This window comes from Haliotis cracherodii, unplaced genomic scaffold, assembly GCF_022045235.1.
Source record: "Haliotis cracherodii isolate W230 unplaced genomic scaffold, xgHalCrac1.p SCAF_8, whole genome shotgun sequence".
NCBI classification, from domain to species: domain Eukaryota; kingdom Metazoa; phylum Mollusca; class Gastropoda; order Lepetellida; family Haliotidae; genus Haliotis; species Haliotis cracherodii.
This window is the reverse complement of record NW_027266341.1, coordinates 44974559-44987391: the sequence shown is the minus strand read 5'-3', so window position 1 is coordinate 44987391 and position 12833 is coordinate 44974559. Positions and strand designations below refer to the sequence as shown.

The window sequence follows — 12833 nt, the reverse complement described above, 5'->3', positions numbered from 1 at the left end:
CCGCTGCTTTTTCTATATCTCACAGGTGGTGTAGGCTTGTTGGTTAGTCATTCTAATGCGTCGTACCTGCATTGAACAATGTGATTCATAGTATTTTTTTCGTCTTTTTCTACTGAAATGTAGTGTATGTACATGTACTTCGGCAAGTCGAGGAAAATATAGTTCATTTTGAATTATCATGGTAAGCCTAATTAGAATGAAAGGCACAATGATAATCCTTGATATAAGTTATTCGAAGATTGCTGAGCTAACCATCATCATTTACACGCCATGACCTTTTGGCACGCTTTATATCTTAAACTAGAGTATAACCTGTATGCTTATCTCTGACTTCAATTGTTCATTTCCAAGTAGTCATGGTGTACTGGTTGTGGGGAAGTCTAGAGCGAGGTGTATGTAACTCTGCAAGTAGGCTGTAACGAGGGAGGATGGAGGGGATCTACACAGTGAGAATAGTGCACTTAGTTGGTCCTAATGATTAACACATGATGAATTTCTGATAAGAGATATGCCATCAGCTATTAACTAGGAAATTGTACCCAGGCAGATGTTACCTGAGAATGCAGTGACCTGGGTGTATATACGTCAGCTGCTGTACGTCCCACATCTTCCAGTTCGTGGATGTCAAAGAGAGCAAACCAGCAATGCATGTGTCAATAATTGCAACAGCAGCTATGCGTTAACTACAAGTTTCCTTACGTAAGTATAACTCATGCATGTTCCAACAACAGCTATGCTTTAACTACAAGTTTCCTTGCGTAGGTATAACTTATGCATGTTCCAACAACAGCTATGCTTTACGCACTCTATGTCTCTATGAACAAGCAAGTAATGCGCCTGTGAACATTCAACATACAAGCTTTGCGTTTGTGATAGCCTCGTCTCTCTGTGCAGATGAGTTCCTGCAATACACCTATGTCATCGAGAGCAAGGTGTCCTTAAAGTGAGCATGAGGTGAACAATAATTTGATTACCATGTACACAAATCATTAACATGTGTATCTTCTGTTACCGCGTCCTAAATATACTGAACCGCAAAAGAAACGTCACCATGGACAGATATATGAGAAACCTTATTTGTCCAAACATTGTAAACATACTTTGAGATATATTAAAAAGATGAAACTTGGCAAAACTGATAATTAAGGTTGACATTAACGTGTCAAAAGTTCTTAAAGTGAAACACAACACTAGTCTCACAAGGGCATCACAAGTCAGTATCTCGTGTGTCCGCCATGTGCATTGATCACTGCCGTGCAACGTCGATACATGGAATGGATGAGGAGGTTGATGAAGGCCATAGGCACTTGAGCCAACACTCCGAGGAACGTCTGACGCAGTTGTCGGCCTTAGTCGGACGTCATTCCGGCGTCTTTGAATCTCGTCCCACACAGGTGCTCAATGGGATTTAAATCGGGACTGAGGGCAGGCCACTGCACGGTTCTGATGCCATTCTGCCGGAGGAAGTCTCTTGTTGCTCTCGCAGTGTAGGCACGGGCGTTATCCTGCTGAAACTCGAGGTTGCGGAGACGTGCCAAATGAGGTATGACGTGTGGTCTCAAGACTTAGATCAATGTACCGAGCTGCTGTGACACCATTGCCTCTCCCTGGACCGATGTTCTGGAAGACCACAGGGCCGACCCTCTGTGCAAGACCAATTCCACACCACACCATGATGCTCGGACCACCCCACGAGTCTCTCTCAACAACACAAGCATCCGAATAACGTTCGGCGTCGCCAGACTCTCTCTGCCATCTGCTGTTGAAATACAGTAACGACTCTCGTCTGAGAAGAGGACTCTTCTCCATTGCTGGTGGCGCCAATGCTGGTGCTGTGTTGCCCATTGAAGAAGGTTCCGGCGATGACGTGGTGTCAGAATGGGTCCTCGTTGTGGCCTGTGACAGTGGAGGTGTCTGCCCGTCAACCGCTGACGCACAGTATCCGCACTAATGTGTCGCTGGTGTGTCCCTATGGCCTGTCGAGCAGTTTTCACAGCAGTAACAAAGCGATCTCGAAGATGCTGTCGAACAATCTGACGATCCTGATGTCGGGTGGTGACCCTTGGTCTTCCACTACGTGGACGGTCATCTGTGGTGTTGATGGTCTGGTACCGTTGTTGGAGCCTGTATATGGTCCTTACGTGGACTTGAAATGCATAGGCTACTTGACGGGCGGTTTGTCCAGCCTGCAATCGTCCAAGGGCTTGGTGTCGCTGATTTGGTAGCAATTCAATAATGAATGTTACCCGATCTGGGTGGATTTTTATAGGGCAAGAAATGGGGGAACGCATGTGCATTTCAATTTGCACGGAACTTACGTGCATCGGGTTACCATGGCCGTTTCCGTGATGCATTTTGGCGATCGGTTTTATTGTCATCTGCTTTATTTTTTATCATCAAATTTAATTTTCCCGGACGCGGTAATGTTAAAATTTAGAAACTTTGACAAAAATTACCCAGATATTTAAATGACAACTTTTCAAGCAATGTTATTGGGTTGACGTTTCTTTTGCGGTTCAGTATAGATATAGGAATATGTAAATAAATAATTTCGATATTTCGCGATTTTGCGAAAGTCGTTTACCTGACCATAGTGTAGTGTCTGTGCAACAGTGTAGAGGGCAAAGAAAAGTTCTACATTAAAACAACAAGGACTTTCTAGTTAACACCTGTGACTCGAAGTTAGAACCTCTTTACACTCTATGATCTTTCATATGGGAACTATTACATATTCACTGTGAATATCTCAAAGCCATCACGAGCAATCAAGCAAAATATCTCCATCTGTCTCCATCAATAATGCCAAACTAGCTAACATAACAGCCCTTGATAAACGGAATCCTAGTATCAAATTAAGTTGACATAATGGTATAGCAACTAACCACCAAACAATGACAGCATCAACCAGATGTATGCTGTTTCGTCATATAGGATTCGCCATGACAGGTTGGTGGATTGTACGTTCGGAATCACGTAATCTGAACACCTACCCGTCTCGGAATAGTCAATATATATGGTGTTGTTGGCATATGAATGAATATGCTAGACAATTCCGTTGGAATAATTGGGTTGTATCCGGAATATACACCGCACACAATATGAATGATTGAGGCATTTAACACACCAAGGTCGAATACGGTATGATATAAGTCAATTACAGATCGGTTGTATAACATTCAATATCGGTTATAAGCATTCAAATCAACGCTTAGATGATTTAGTATGGCATGAATACTGGGCAAGTTTGAAATATTGCTGAAATACAATATACATGTTCATATGGCTGACAATAAACCCTCGCCTATGATGTCTAACGCCTGCAGTTGGATGCAGTTTTGTTTGAAGCAAATCATTGGCGTGTGCAATGGGCCAGGATAAATATCAAACATATATAGTGAAATCGACATATATCTGGGAAAGCATCACCTACATTACCAGTTGCAACCAGTTTAAATATGTCCACCATATTACACCCATAGTTTCAGCATTGTCTAGAAGGTTACACTCTGGACTATGATCTAGTGTCAAGTTCAATTCTTCATTATTATCTTAAATATAGAAATGATTTCTCTTCTGGCACTTGAACACATGTCGCACCAGAGACAGTTAGATTAATTGTTGGACATAATATATTAATCCTAAAACTATTATAACTAGCCTAGCATGCTTCAAATGTGCAACATGTACCGTATAACGGTGAATGATGCTTATATATTTTAAATAGTATTCACTCGAAATATAAGATATTCCTAAGGAAGGTGGGATACAAGGTCCCCGGAACGATCTTCCTGCTACGCGACTGTGTTGTTACACTGAAGATAAATACAACCAGCAACAAAATGGTGCAGTTTAAAGATCAACTCATTAAAAGCAGATTCCCAAAAGGCCTAATTGAGCATCCCTTCTTAAGGTGTACACATACTGATGCAGCCATGTTGTAAATCTGCACAAAAACAAAAACAAATCTCCCGTAGGCTGAAGCTAATTAGTTTCTGACAGATGCCTTACGGTTCCTGTGATTTGTTCTTTGTCCAGATCGACAGCAACAAAAGTGTTGAAACAGTTCTTCCACTGACACGATAACTGTGCATAACAAGGTCTTTACAAATACCAACTGCTGCCCTATCTCGACAAAAACATAATGAGAATAGTACAAATCGATGAACTACTTCTACATAAGACGACATCGGGGCTGCAGTGTCCTCGAGGTCTTATCCCTTTCTTCCGCACACGAGATATATTCGTTATGATGTGCTGACACCCCCGTACACTGTTTCAACGTCAACAGCCGATGGCCAATAAACAATATAAGTAGGAGACGTAAATCTTGTGCCTGTACCAGGAAGACTAGAGTCGTGATGAATGAGGCTTGGACCTTGATTAATAAGAGCTGTACGTTGATTAGAGAAGAAGCTTGATTATTGAGACTGGTGCATCGATTAGGGACATCCTGGAAACTGACGTAACGTTATCTTTCCCTCTCACCATCTCAAGAGCACGATTGTCTTCTTGCACACAAAGCCTTCACTGCGAAGCACACTCTAAACAGGCACAACAAAGCTGTTACTTGGAGTTTCAGTGTGCATATTGACTGAGTTGAAATAAACGCATCTTTCGTTTATCATATAGTGATTGGGAAATAAAATAAAATATAAGTTGTATATTAACGTCTATTGCGAAAGTTCATATCCCATTTATCATTTTCCACTACTATATACCATTGACATAAGTATGAATGTGTTTTATGAGACAAAACTGACGCGCGAAGTGTTTCATAGATATTTCTGATTACGTTCGTTACATATAGTACTATTTGTAAGAAGGAACGGAAGCCCTGAATATGAACCTAGTGTTGTCTAGAGAGTGACCATTTCTCTCCTGTGCATAAAAACTTCAACCAAACGGCTGTACGCGTTTACCTTCACATATGGATCACATTTGATGAATGTGAGTAATGATAAAATGCGAATATGAACATCACGTCTATGTGGGCTGGCATATACCATGTGTGTGTCCAGGTGATTCACAAATAGAGATCACATTTTTAGTGTATGTCGCCAACCCTGATCCACTAACATACCACTGTTTTCCACGAATACCTTGCCACTCACTCATGTTATTACTCCAAGTCTAATCTACTGCTCACGAACACAGTTCTTTCCGTGTACGGTGTTCCCTGTTAATCTTTGATATTAAGTTGTAGCCTTTAGCATGTCAGCAAATGTTTGGTTCAACTGCTGAGGAATCCATACAGACCTGCTCATGCCGCAAATAGGCAGATGCAATTGATAGCGTGTTACTCTATCCATAGTTAGAAAAGGAACAGGGGCTTCCATTTAATCCTACCGTATTAGTAGCAGAGGAATACCTATACCAATACTATTGGACTCATCCGTCTCTTAGTTACAGATTAAGTGCACGGTAAAACACATTGCTTTTAACTTTATGACACATCATTTATCGCTGTCTTGGTCATTTTATATCAGTCACTGGGTCGTTTTGGCACTTTTACAAATTACCCACTTCTATCTCAGTTACGGATGAAGAACGTTATTAAAGCATAAACTCATATCCCACTTCTATCCTAGTCCCAGATGAAGCATGGCAAACCTCTTAAATACTTAACACACTACCCTCACACATATAAAATGAAGAATATATGAAAATCATTTGACGATAAGCTTAATAGTAATAATGAATACTATCTTAACTCCTTCAAACCAATCTGAAAAACATACGCACTATTCCATACAAGAGTAAAACTTCTTGAATCGCTTCTATAGTGGTCACATTGAAGGCCCAGGTTCGATTCCCCACATGGGTACAATGTGTGAAACCCAATTCTGGTGTCTCCCGTCGTGATATTGTGTGAATATTGCTTAAAAGCTGCGTAAACCTAAGTCACTCACTAACTCTATTGCAATGCAATCTGGTAAAACAATGTTTGGACGCAGTGTTGTCCCCCACACCGTCAAATCCCGTGGGGAGCGCCTGAGGGCCTGAACAACGTTACAACCAGCAACGTAATTTCCGAAAACCAAACATCACATGTGATATTCACGAGTATAAATGGAGATAAATATAGAAGGAATTCACCGGGACCAGTAGGTAGTTTCGAGACAACCGGGAATTCGACACATCCAAGTTTGACACAACTATATGCGACCACAGGTGGGACAAGTGCTTCAGCGATAATTACACTAGACCGCATTATACATTCTTTAACGCATACATGAAAAGAATGCACCTTCAGATAATTCTGCACTCCATTATTTCAACAAATGTAATATTATCACCGAGCAATATTGTATGTTTTATGGACATGTATGTATCTCAGTCAAATCTGTACCTCCTACAACATGACTAGTAACTAGTCATAATGTAGGCATATGGGCTCTTCAGCATCATGAACAAAAGCTGGTTGATGAGTCTTATCATGTAATTATGATATAACGCTACTACTTACAGGTTTATTTTGTCTTTGTGTTTCTGTTTTTATTTCATGTTATCAAATAGATATGATTAAAACAGTAGTGACATAATTGGTTGCTGGCTTTGATCATCAGATGCAGGTATACGTAGTAGCTAAATGAAAATAGCACAAACTGACAAGATCTGACATAAGGCATAACAATTACAAAGCTCTGCAATAACTGGAGTTGCAATAGAAGTGTAGGCGATGGGCTTTTTGCGCCGACTCGCTACTCCTTCTCTATCTCGGCACACCTCATTACCTGTCAGTGCCCGGTTACCATCATACAATGATTTGGGGGGCATTAGCACAGGCAATACACTTCACATTGCCCGAGGAGTATTCACTGTTTACATTGAGTGGCTATTCCATCCGGACGTATTGCAAACATGTAACCTTTAACGCGAGTCTGATCAGGGAATTCCATGAGTATTTTTTTGGTCATTTTCTTTTCTTCGTATCTAAAACAGTCGACTTTTTGTAAAATAAGAACTATCTGTAAAATTCTTACAGTTACAGAGGACCGTAGCATGCACCACAGCAATATACATCAACAGCAAGCAAATCATGACACTGCCGTTTTCATTTTATACATAGTTTCCATATATTAATTCGTGAACGTATCAATATATTATTACAATAAATTATGGATAATTACACACAGAGATCGTCGTAGTGACAAGGACAAGAACGTGTGCCAAAGACTGTCCTTGCGCTCTGTTATTGTATATACACTGCAAAACAGCTGTCCTGGTTTCCCGATCCTATTTTTATACCACCGCTTACTCTACCTACACTTAACGGTGTGTGGAGACTCAAGAGTGTAGCACCTATATATAGATACAAACAAAACGAAGAAGCTATACTTGGCTCCACAGCATGAGATAACATACACAGCCGTCACTGGTGAACAAACACAGCCTAATTACAACAATCAAGTATTCACCTACCTCACATAGCGTCTGTCAACTGGCCAGGCCCAGCGTGCAGGGCCCGTGGATATCCATGGAAGAACACACGTGTAAGCCAGCACATGAGCATCTGGCGGCAAGACTCACCTCCGGGAAATCAGTTGGGGGTAGTAGTGTTGGTTGCCGTTCGGCACCGGAGGCGCGGTACTTGCTGGCTCTACCAGTGTTCTTCATTGATTGCAGCAGTCCAGTACATCTGCGACGGTCTGGGCATTGATAGCATCAATCAAGTGCCCAATGTCCTTTCACGATCAGTTATAATGTACGATTTATTGAAATTGTTTAATATAATTCTTTCGTTTGTGAAAAAAAATATCGATTATGTTCAGCTGACGAAATTAAAGACTACTTACTGTGTCAAATTTGTATTCATCGATTTGATAGTTGCACGAGTACAACTTTCCATTCAAGGGATGTAATTTGTAGCGGGTGTTCTTTCCTAAACTATTTCATTTAAGAAGCAATTGACCATATCGTCCACTACCGGGGGTGGTTGAGCCTAACTAAGCTTAACAGCGATGGATATAAAGTTTGCATGTATTAAGTACAGTACTTTCCATGCTTACAGGCTGCATTTGAACTAACTAGTCAGCATAGCCCTGCCGTCTTCAAAGTGACTAGGTATTCTCTGTTGATGAAAATATCCTCACACGCAAAAGAAACGCAAGTGGTTTTAAGCAAATAGGTAACACGGAACCATAAATTGATACGAGTTTTCGCAAGTAGTGAAGCCTGATGGTGTTATCAATATTTTTGGATGCATTTTGGAAGCCCCGAGTAAAAACGCCACAAAAAAAACGAATTGCCAAAACGCACCATTTCAATGAATATGTGGGTATCATGCACCCATTCCTCGCGAAATCGAAAACATACGAATTGTAGTGGGTATAAAACTGTGGCCGATTCTTGGACCTACCACTCCTTGGTCAACAATGCCACGCCTAAGTCAAATTCAGAGAAACCAGACTATCGGACGTTTGGAGGCTGGAGAGTCTGTCCAAGATATTGTCCGTCATTTCAACGTTAACATAACCACATTTTACCGTCTACTGCATCGATACATGGTTACACAGACCACAGATGACCTTCCTCGGAGCGGTCGTCCTAGGGTCACCACACTTCGACAAGATCGGCAGATTACCCGTCAACACCAGCGACATCCGTTCCTAACTGCAAGTGAAAGTGCTCGACATTAGCCGGGACACTGTGATCCGACGTCCGTTTCAACAACCTCAGATGTCGCCGACCAGCACGTCGCCCTATTCTCCAACCACGGCATCGACAAGCACGACTTCAGTGGGCACAGGGTCATCACAATTGGCGTCATCGTGAGTTGAGGCGTGTCATTTTCTCTGATGAAAGTCGCTTTTGTGTCTCCCATGCAGAAGGAAGAGTCAGAATTTGGCGGCGTCGAGGTGATCGTTTCGCTGACAGAAACGTTGTGGAAAGGGATCCATGGGGTGGACCTAGCCTCATAACATGGGCACGGATTGGACTTTTGTCACACAGATCGTGATGGTCGCTGTAAACAGTTGTCTCATTGATCGTGATGGTCACTGTACACAATTGTCACATTGATCGTGATGGTCACTGCACACAATGGTCACATTGATCGTGATGGTCACTATACACAATGGTCACATTGATCGTGATGGTCACTGTCCTTAGTTGTCTCATTGATCGTGATGGTCACTGTACACAGCTGTCACACTGATTGTGATGGACACTGTACACAATGGTCACATTGATCGTGATGGTCACTGTACACAGCTGTCACATTGATCGTGATGGTCACTGTACACAATGATCACATTGATCGTGATGGTCACTGTACACAATGGTCACATTGATCGTGATGGTCACTGTCCTTAGTTGTCTCATTGATCGTGATGGTCACTGTACACAGCTGTCACACTGATCGTGATGGACACTGTATACAATTGTCACACTGATGGTGATGGTCGCTGTATGCAATTGTCACACTGACGGTGATGGTCACTGTACACAGTTCTCTCATTGATCGTGATGGTCACTGAACACAATGGTCACATTGATCGTGATGGTCACTGTACACAGCTGTCACACTGATGGTGGTGGTCGATGTATGCAATTGTCACACTGATGGTGATGGTCGCTGTATGCAATTGTCACACTGACGGTGATGGTCGCTGTATGCAATTGTCACACTGATGGTGATGGTCTCTGTACACAGTTGTCTCATTGTTCGTGATGGTCACTGTACACAATTGTCACATTGATCGTGATGGTCACTGTCCTTAGTTGTCACATTGATCGTGATGGTCACTGTACACAGCTGTCACACTGATGGTGATGGTCGCTGTATGCAATTGTCACACTGACGGTGATGATCACTGTACACAGTTGTCTCATTGATCGTGATGGTCACAGTACACAATGGTCACATTGATGGTGATGGTCACTGTCCTCAGTTGTCTCATTGATCGTGATGGTCACTGTATGCAATTGTCACACTGACGGTGATGATCACTGTACACAGTTGTCACATTGATCGTGATGGTCACAGTACACAATGGTCACATTGATGGTGATGGTCACTGTCCTCAGTTGTCTCATTGATCGTGATGGTCACTGTACACAATGGTCACATTGATCGTGATGGTCACTGTACACAGTTGTCACATTGATCGTGATGGTCACTGTACACAGTTGTCACATTGATCGTGATGGTCACTGTACACAGCTGTCACATTGATCGTGATGGTCACTGTATACAATTGTCACACTGATGGTGATGGTCGCTGTATGCAATTGTCACACTGGCGGTGATGGTCACTGTACACAGTTGTCACATTGTTCGTGATGGTCACTGTATACAATTGTCACATTGATCGTGATGGTCACTGTACACAATTGTCACATTGATCGTGATGGTCACTGTACACAATGGTCACATTGATCGTGATGGTCACTGTCCTTAGTTGTCACATTGATCGTGATGGTCACTGTACACAGCTGTCACACTGATGGTGATGGTCACTGTCCTTAGTTGTCACATTGATCGTGATGGTCACTGTCCTTAGTTGTCACATTGATCGTGATGGTCACTGTACACAGCTGTCACACTGATGGTGATGGTCGTTGTATGCAATGGTCACACTGATGGTGATGGTCACTGTATGCAATTGTCACACTGATGGTGATGGTCACTGTCCTTAGTTGTCACACTGATGTTTATGGTCACTGTTTACAATTGTCACACTGATCGTGATTGCCATAGCGCCTCTGCGCTGATATTAAAAAGAAGCACGGCACAGAAAATGCGATGGCTCAGCCAAATTTAATTTAAAAGTGATTTACATTCCAAACAGGTTCCAAACGGTATACACCCATACTTAACAGATAACAGATTTGGGCTTATTAACACACGACCCTCCTAAAATAATGATTTAAAAAAATTATTTTAGCAATCCTCCTTAAGTGGTATGCAGTGTATGGACCCCTCTACAAATGGTCTCACAGTATTTCGTTGTCAAGACCGTTGAAGATCTTCAACAGCACAGAAATGTCATTTTCTGTCCTGACCCACCCCGACAGGTATATTTTTCTACATGTTCATCTCCTGATTCTTCCATGACAAAAGACCGGAAATGAATGGTCAAATTCACATATTACCAGAGATATTTACATGGAAAACAGTTCCCCGTTGTCACAATGGTCGACCTCAACGCGGTCTGTCTGGATCACTGACTACTGAAAATAGATTTTGTGAGTATTGATGGGTCGCTTCTACCACAATGGGATGTGTAACGCTGAATCAGTTCAGCTTTAAGTTGTTTGTTAAGATGTCACGAAACAAACAGTTAATACATATGTTACCACTAATTATAACCTTTAAACATTTAAACGGGCACATTTAGTCTCGCCCAATGCTGCCATATGTAGAGTTCTTAGTACCTGCACACATTGTAATGAGTGATGAAAGTGATTATTATCATTATGTGCATTGAATTTTATCGAAGGACATAAGTCACAAATTGTGAAAACTCGCACAGCGCATAGGGCTTGGACAAATGTCTCAAGTTTCTGGTTGTGTGGTTTCCCTCCCACGCGTATAGTAACCGTTCTTGTTCCCATTTCCATATAGTGGTATACACTAACGCAATGTCTACATCTTTGTTACACAAGTTGTGAATAGAGACTACATGTTGGGAATTAAACGGAAACGAAAGCCATTTACCCAAGCATCTTGTCTACCACAGGCCTAATAGGTGTATGTAACTGGGAAATAAAGAGACAAATCCAATTGTTGAAAAGAAACGTTGCATCGAAATTCAGACTGCGATTTAATGTGAACATAGGATACAACCAATAACATAATGATGATGTATAAACGGACTATACAGCTGTTTGTTTCATCACCAACAGATCGAATACGTTAAGGAGTGAAGACGTCACAGTGGAATCATGACAGAGGTACACCCCTGCTCAATCATCTGCCTTTCGAGGACTCTTCACTAAACAACGTGATGATGTCACGTCTGAGGGGGGCGACGTGCATGACTCCCAGCTTACGCCCTGTCTGGTCGGAGATGCGTCGCATGCCAGGAATGCGATCACGGAGTTCCTAGGTGTTCCTATCTTGGATCCGTGAGAATTACCTCCAGCGATGTTATATCTCATCTACAACCTGTTCATGGCCTCACTGTACAAAATCCATGGCCCTAGCAACACATTTCTAGGTTGGCCCTACCAACTGTCATCGCATGATAATGTGACGTTGGTCCTGTGTCAGTCGTGTAATTTTCAGCTGTCATGTTGGACATCTGAGCGCATGTCGGGATGGAGATCTTGTTATTCTTATAGCGGATACAGTGAAGACAGTTAAAGAACACTTCATGATGCACGTGAATGTGCGATTATCTTTTGACGTTAAACGTTTTCTATGGTTGTGTTTTAACAATTTCTCCTCGTTTCTGTCCATTTAAACGTTCAATAAAGGTCCCTTGTCCATATTGCAATTGCATACGCGGGTTCTTGCAGTTTCACTGAGTTAACCCTCGTATTCCTAGGTTACGAGTTCACGATAGCCATTTTTTCTAACTCGACTGTCCAGCTCAGTGGACGTGTGACACTGACGGATCTCTAATTTATCGATTTGATAACAACAAACAAAAAATGAAATGCAATCCTCATGATTACACAGCTAATCATTCTTTTGTAGATTTAATAAAGAAAGTAGAAACCTTGCAATTTGCCGAAGTCTTATATGGTATAAGCAGTGAACTGGACCATCTCAAGGAACCTTCACCTCCCTCAACAGCTATCCTGCCAACCTAGTCTCCAAAACCATCCGCAAGACCCTCAAGAACTCCAACCCCAGGCCCAAACCAGCTCCATCGCCCATCAGA

General features: G+C 42.1%; 1 protein-coding gene across 2 annotated transcripts in view; it reads right to left on the bottom strand.

Annotated features, from left to right (window-relative positions):
- Nucleotides 1-7524, bottom strand: part of LOC139450107 (glycine receptor subunit alpha-2-like) — a 77855-nt gene extending 70331 nt beyond the window's left edge. For both annotated transcript variants that reach the window (XM_071231755.1, XM_071231756.1), the window contains exon 1: nucleotides 7423-7524. The gene's annotated coding sequence lies outside the window, so the exon portion shown is untranslated. The remainder of the gene's footprint in view (nucleotides 1-7422) is intronic.
- Nucleotides 7525-12833: the final 5309 nt, after the last annotated feature.